The sequence below is a fragment of the Crocuta crocuta genome, unplaced genomic scaffold (assembly GCF_008692635.1).
Source record: "Crocuta crocuta isolate KB4526 unplaced genomic scaffold, BGI_CrCroc_1.0 scaffold339, whole genome shotgun sequence".
Lineage (NCBI taxonomy): Eukaryota > Metazoa > Chordata > Mammalia > Carnivora > Hyaenidae > Crocuta > Crocuta crocuta.
The window spans coordinates 6,046,261-6,051,447 of record NW_027530357.1 but is presented as its reverse complement, the minus strand read 5'-3'; positions in this window follow the sequence as shown (position 1 = coordinate 6,051,447).

Genomic DNA, 5,187 nt, shown 5'->3' with positions numbered 1-5,187 from the left:
GGCCCCTTTGTTACCCTTTCTTCCAGTGGAGTGAGCCTTCTCTCTCCTGCGGGACTCTGAACCAATACCAGCACTGTGGTTGACAGTTGGGTTTCTGGAGTCCGGGGCTCTATCCCTTCCCTGATACGTGAACTTGGCAAGTATTATGCTTCCCTGAAAACTTCGCTGCCTCACCTATAAAATATGCACACAGAAAATATCCAATTCATACGCTTGTCGTGATGGTGAAGTCTTTTTTAACATGTGACGGTGTGCTTGGCACACAGGGATCCCTCAAAAAATGTCAAGTTCCTTCCTCTGCCTCCCAAGGCCAACACTGACTTCTGAAGAGGGCTTGTGCCCATTATTTTTAAGGCTCTTCTTCTCTGAGTGTTTTTCCACCCAGTGGCTAACATGATTGCGACACATCGGCATGGTTGGGCATCACAGGATAAAACATGAGGTGAAACAGAGAGACTCCGTAGAGAGACGTGCCACCCAGGAGGCTATCGATTGTCCCACCATCTTTACGAACTTTATCAGAATAAACCCAGGTCTGGCAAAATCACAATGGCTGTTATTTATTGAATGCCACCCTTCCAAAAATGGGTCATTCATCCCTGTCCGTGTTCCCATAGGCTTATGGGGCATTTATTACAATGGATTGTGACGTCTAGTTTTTATTCTGTTTGTCTTACCACCCTTTATGATGGAGTGTGGCCTGGGAGTTTTCCTCTTCTGCATACTCAACAGAGTTCCTGACATTCATGGAAATGCTCACAGAGTATATTAAGAGAATAGTGAATGAATGAATGAATGAGGGCAAGAGATACTATGGGTCTCTTTTTAAAAGTTTTTGTTTTAATGTTTATTTGTTTTTGAGAGAGAGAGGCAAGCAGGGGAGGGGCAGAGAGAGAGAAAGAAGGAATCAAAAGCAGGTTCCAGGCTCTGAGCTGTCAGCCCAGAGGCCGATGTGGGGCTTGAACTCATGAACTGTGAGATATTGACCTGAGCTGAAGTCAGATGCTTAACGGACTGAGCCACCCAGGCGCCCTAGTACAATGGGTCTCTTAAAGCCTATGGGAATCTTTCACCAAAGAGATGAGACTTAGGCTTTAAAGATGAACATAGCTTGGGGCTCCTGGGTGGCTCAGTCGGTTAAGCATCTGACTTTGGCTCAGGTCATGATCACATGGTTTGTGGGTTCAAGCCCCACATTGGGCTCTGCGCTGACAGCTAAGAGCCTGTTTCAGATTCTGTATCTCCCTCTCTCTCTGACCCTCCCCTACTCACACTGTCTCTCTCTCTCTCAGAAATAAATAATACACTTACAAAATTTTTTTAAAAAGATGAACATAGCTTAAGATAGGATGTAAGTAACTCAGACTGTTCCAGGCAGAGGACATACAAGCATGGGTGGGGGAGAGAAGAGGTGTGTAAATTCGCTGGACCAGGATAGAGATGTTGGGTAGTGATCAAGTTCAGTAGCAGGCAGCTCCGTTCCAGGAGGTGACTCTGGGAACCAGGATTCCCCCATCTTGTGGTTCTTGCGTCTTCTCGCGTCACCAGAAGTGAAGAGACTGCAGGTATTGAAGAGGGGCTCGCAGGTGGATGACATGTATGGACCACGTGGCAAGCCTCACTTCCATTTGTATCTCACTGGCGGGAACTCTGTCGCACGACCGCATCCCACTGCGGGGGGCGGGGAAAGGGAGCCCAGGTGCTGACCAGGGGGAAGAGGAAGTGGACTTGGAGATTCCGACACAGACGAGGAAGGCTGGGGACATCATGGGGAGCCTTACCTGCCAGACCGAACGAACTCTGCTGGCTGGCTCATGCTGTGTATTTCATGGCTGGCTCCCCTCAAATGAGCCGGTTGCTCCCAATGAAAGGCAACATTTTGGAAAATGGAAGATGATCTGTGAACCACGATTGTAAGTCAAGAAACTGCCAGGGTTGGGCTAGAGAAGGTTCCGGGGAGACCCTAAGCCCACCGAGGAGTAAATCACGTCTTGTACATCACCTCAGCACCAGAAAGTAGCTTTCTCCAAAGCCAGACACTGTCAGTTTTCAGCAATCCTGGATCCTCAGATGAAAAAGTCACTGCGAGCCCAGCCCCTTCTGCAGCCGACCACGCAGGAAAAGAAAAGGAAGGAAAGGAGAGGAAATCTTGTTCTTAAACACGTTCGGCATCTGTAGTATCAGGGTCGGCCTCATTGCTTCTTCTGATTACAGGCCATGATGGGTCTCCCAGGCCTGCGTGCTTTTCCAGGACTCTGGACTCGTAGCGTTAAAACCGGGGATGGGGGTCCAGTCAGGGACCAGTCAGTCCCTGGAGCTCTGGCATCCGAGAAGCCTGGGTTTGAAGCCTAGCTCTGCTACCTAGCGAGCCTGTGACTTGGGGCTTGGACTTCATCATCTTTAATATGGGAAGGATGAAACAGCCAAGGCCTTGGGGTGGCGTGAGGGTTGAATGCAATCGTGTATGGAAATATGCAATATTAGCATATGCATATGCATTAGCAATATGTCGGTGCATAGACTATGCCCAGTCAATGTCGAGTGGGGCTCTCTTTCTTGACTCACATGGGACTTGTTTACAAGGGAGCCCCCGAGAGGGTGGCGGTTCCTGGCGGTGGTAGGGGTGGGGGGCCAGGCAGGAGCACACACCCAGGACGGGAGACTCACTCCCCATCTGGTCCTGCGGGCAGCGCTGGTCAGGTGGTGCTCAGATGCGAAGGGCAGGAGGGGCTGCGCGACTAGACCAGGGCGAATGGGACTCAGATGAGCGAAGAGGGCGGCCTGCCCAGGGGTCTGCCATCCCCAACTCTTACAACCAAAGGAGGAAAGGCAGGGGGTGAGGGGAAGTGATAAGAAGGCCCCGAGGAGCGTTTGATTCCGGAGCTTTCAAAGTTCACCCCTTCCTCTTCCAGGAACCGAAGTTTAATAACCAGAGCCAGGGGGTGAAAGAGAAAGAAACCAGACAAGCAAACCATCCCCTGGAAACAGGTCACGTTGTGTTCAGAAGGAGGCTTTGAAATCGTGCATGGGTAACCACAGCAGAGAGGGCTTGGGCCCCCCTGTTCCCGCCCGAGGGTGAGCTGGGGGGGAGGGGGGGAAGAGGAGAAATAAAAAGAAGGAAGAAAAGCGAGGAATGAAAGCAAAAGGAAGGGGCCAGTTGAGAACATCAGGGAAGAGATGAAAGAGGAGAGACCATTTTCCTGCCCTTATGCAGGGCCCAGAAAGGAGCCCATCGTGGACCCTCGTCTTCAAGAAACTCACGGTCTTCCTGAGGTTGCTTGGATGGTGGAGACACGTGCAGTCCTGTGGGCTGTCTTTCCTGTGCAGGATCCTACTTCATCCTCAAACACTGGCCTTAGATTTCAGAGACGAGGACATCGATGCTCAGAGAGGTTAAGTAACTCACCCAAGGACACACAGCCAGTACGTGGCAATGCCAGGGTTTGGACCCATTTCTAATAATGTTGGAGATGTGATAAATAACTTCCCTGCAGCATCACATGAAGGTGAAAGGGAATGAGGGCACCAAATATAGTATGGGAATAGCAAGGAGGAAAACGCCCCAACTAAACAGCCTCAGCACTATCGAAATGTGGCCGCGGGGGCCATGCTGGGCATGGCGGGGTGCTGACCAGCATCCCCGGCGTCCCCCTAACGGAGGACCCACCCCAGTGGTGACAAAACAAAATGCCTCCAGACACCTCCAAGGAATAAGTGTAGAAAAAGGTATAAATAATAATACTAATAACTACTATGAACCCAGATCCAGCTGAATGCACCATGGGAGACCTTTGATCTCATTGAATTTCTCACGGAATCTACCAGAAAAACCCTGTTTGGCAGGCAGTGGGATTTGCAGAGGAGACATCTTTGTCTCAGAGAGCTTGAGCGGCACGCCCGGGTTCACACAGCTAGCAGACATGGAGCTGGGGTTGGACCCCAAGTCTGTGAACTGCCTTCCCCAACACTGTTCTAAGAGGAAATGGGGAAGCAGATGGGAGTGGGTGAGCCAAGGAGGGACACGGAGCATCCTGATAGGGAGAATGCAGGGACGGGCCACCATGTGGCCTGCTGGTGTCCTGCCGTGGCTGGGAGGGGGCCTCTTTAAGCTACTTTGTCCCAGGCAGCCCCCAGGTTCTGCCCTCCTCCCCCTGATGCATTGCTTCCTGTGAGAGTGCCCTGCACGTGAGTCCAGCCTGCCTGTCTCTCTCTCTCTCTCTCTCATATCTCATAAGGAGAGACAACATATTCCAAGTGCATGGTGATTTATGGGGCAAAGCCTTCCCTTGACCAAGCTTCTCTCTTCACAAGAACGCATATGTTGATGAGAATCTATCCTAGAAACGACCCACATTCATTGTCTGCCAGGAGCCAATGGCCTGGGGAATTCCAGAAATGCCCCTAAATTACAAACAAATCAGGCAGGGGGAGGACCTTCCCCTAGAAACCTTTTCCCAAGCCTGAGCCAAGCTATAAATCACCTGCCCAGCAGCACACATCACCGTAAACCACAGATGTACGGGGACCAGCAAGGTGAATGTCTGCCTGCAAGACAGAAGGCAAGTTTGACCGAGAACTTGGAAGAGGTGGATGGCTGCCCGAAGAGCTCATCCAGACCTTTCCCACTTCCAACAGTCTTCAGCTTGACATTTCATGGCAGATACCTTTAGAGCAGGAAGCAAATTTCTCCCAAGGATTTTATTTTTATTTTTATTTTTTTTAATAATCACCAACCCCCCACGCCTCCACCTTACTCACCTTTCCTGAAAAATAGCACAGCATTTGTTCTTAATCTTTCAGGGGGTGAAGGTTCCCTTTGAAAATGTGATGAAAGGTATGGGCTCCTCCCTTCATTAAAAAAAATGATTATTTACTTGTGTTAAAGGCTTCAAAAATGGTTAAGACTGGTTTATGGTGGGGTTTCTTCTTTGCTAGAAAGATAAAGGGCTTTTTCCCTCCCTGTCATATAAAAAAACCATTTTTTTTAGTATTGATTTTTTTTTAACTTTTACGGACTATCGCATACGTACAGAAGAGTGCACAAATCATAAGTGTTCAGCTTAATGTCGTTTCACAAACGGAACAAACCGGTGTAACGTGTGCCCAGATCAAGAGAGAGAGCATTCATGCATCTGGAAGCTTCCTTATGCTCCCGCCCCCACCCCCTCCCCCCGTCCCCCCCCCACC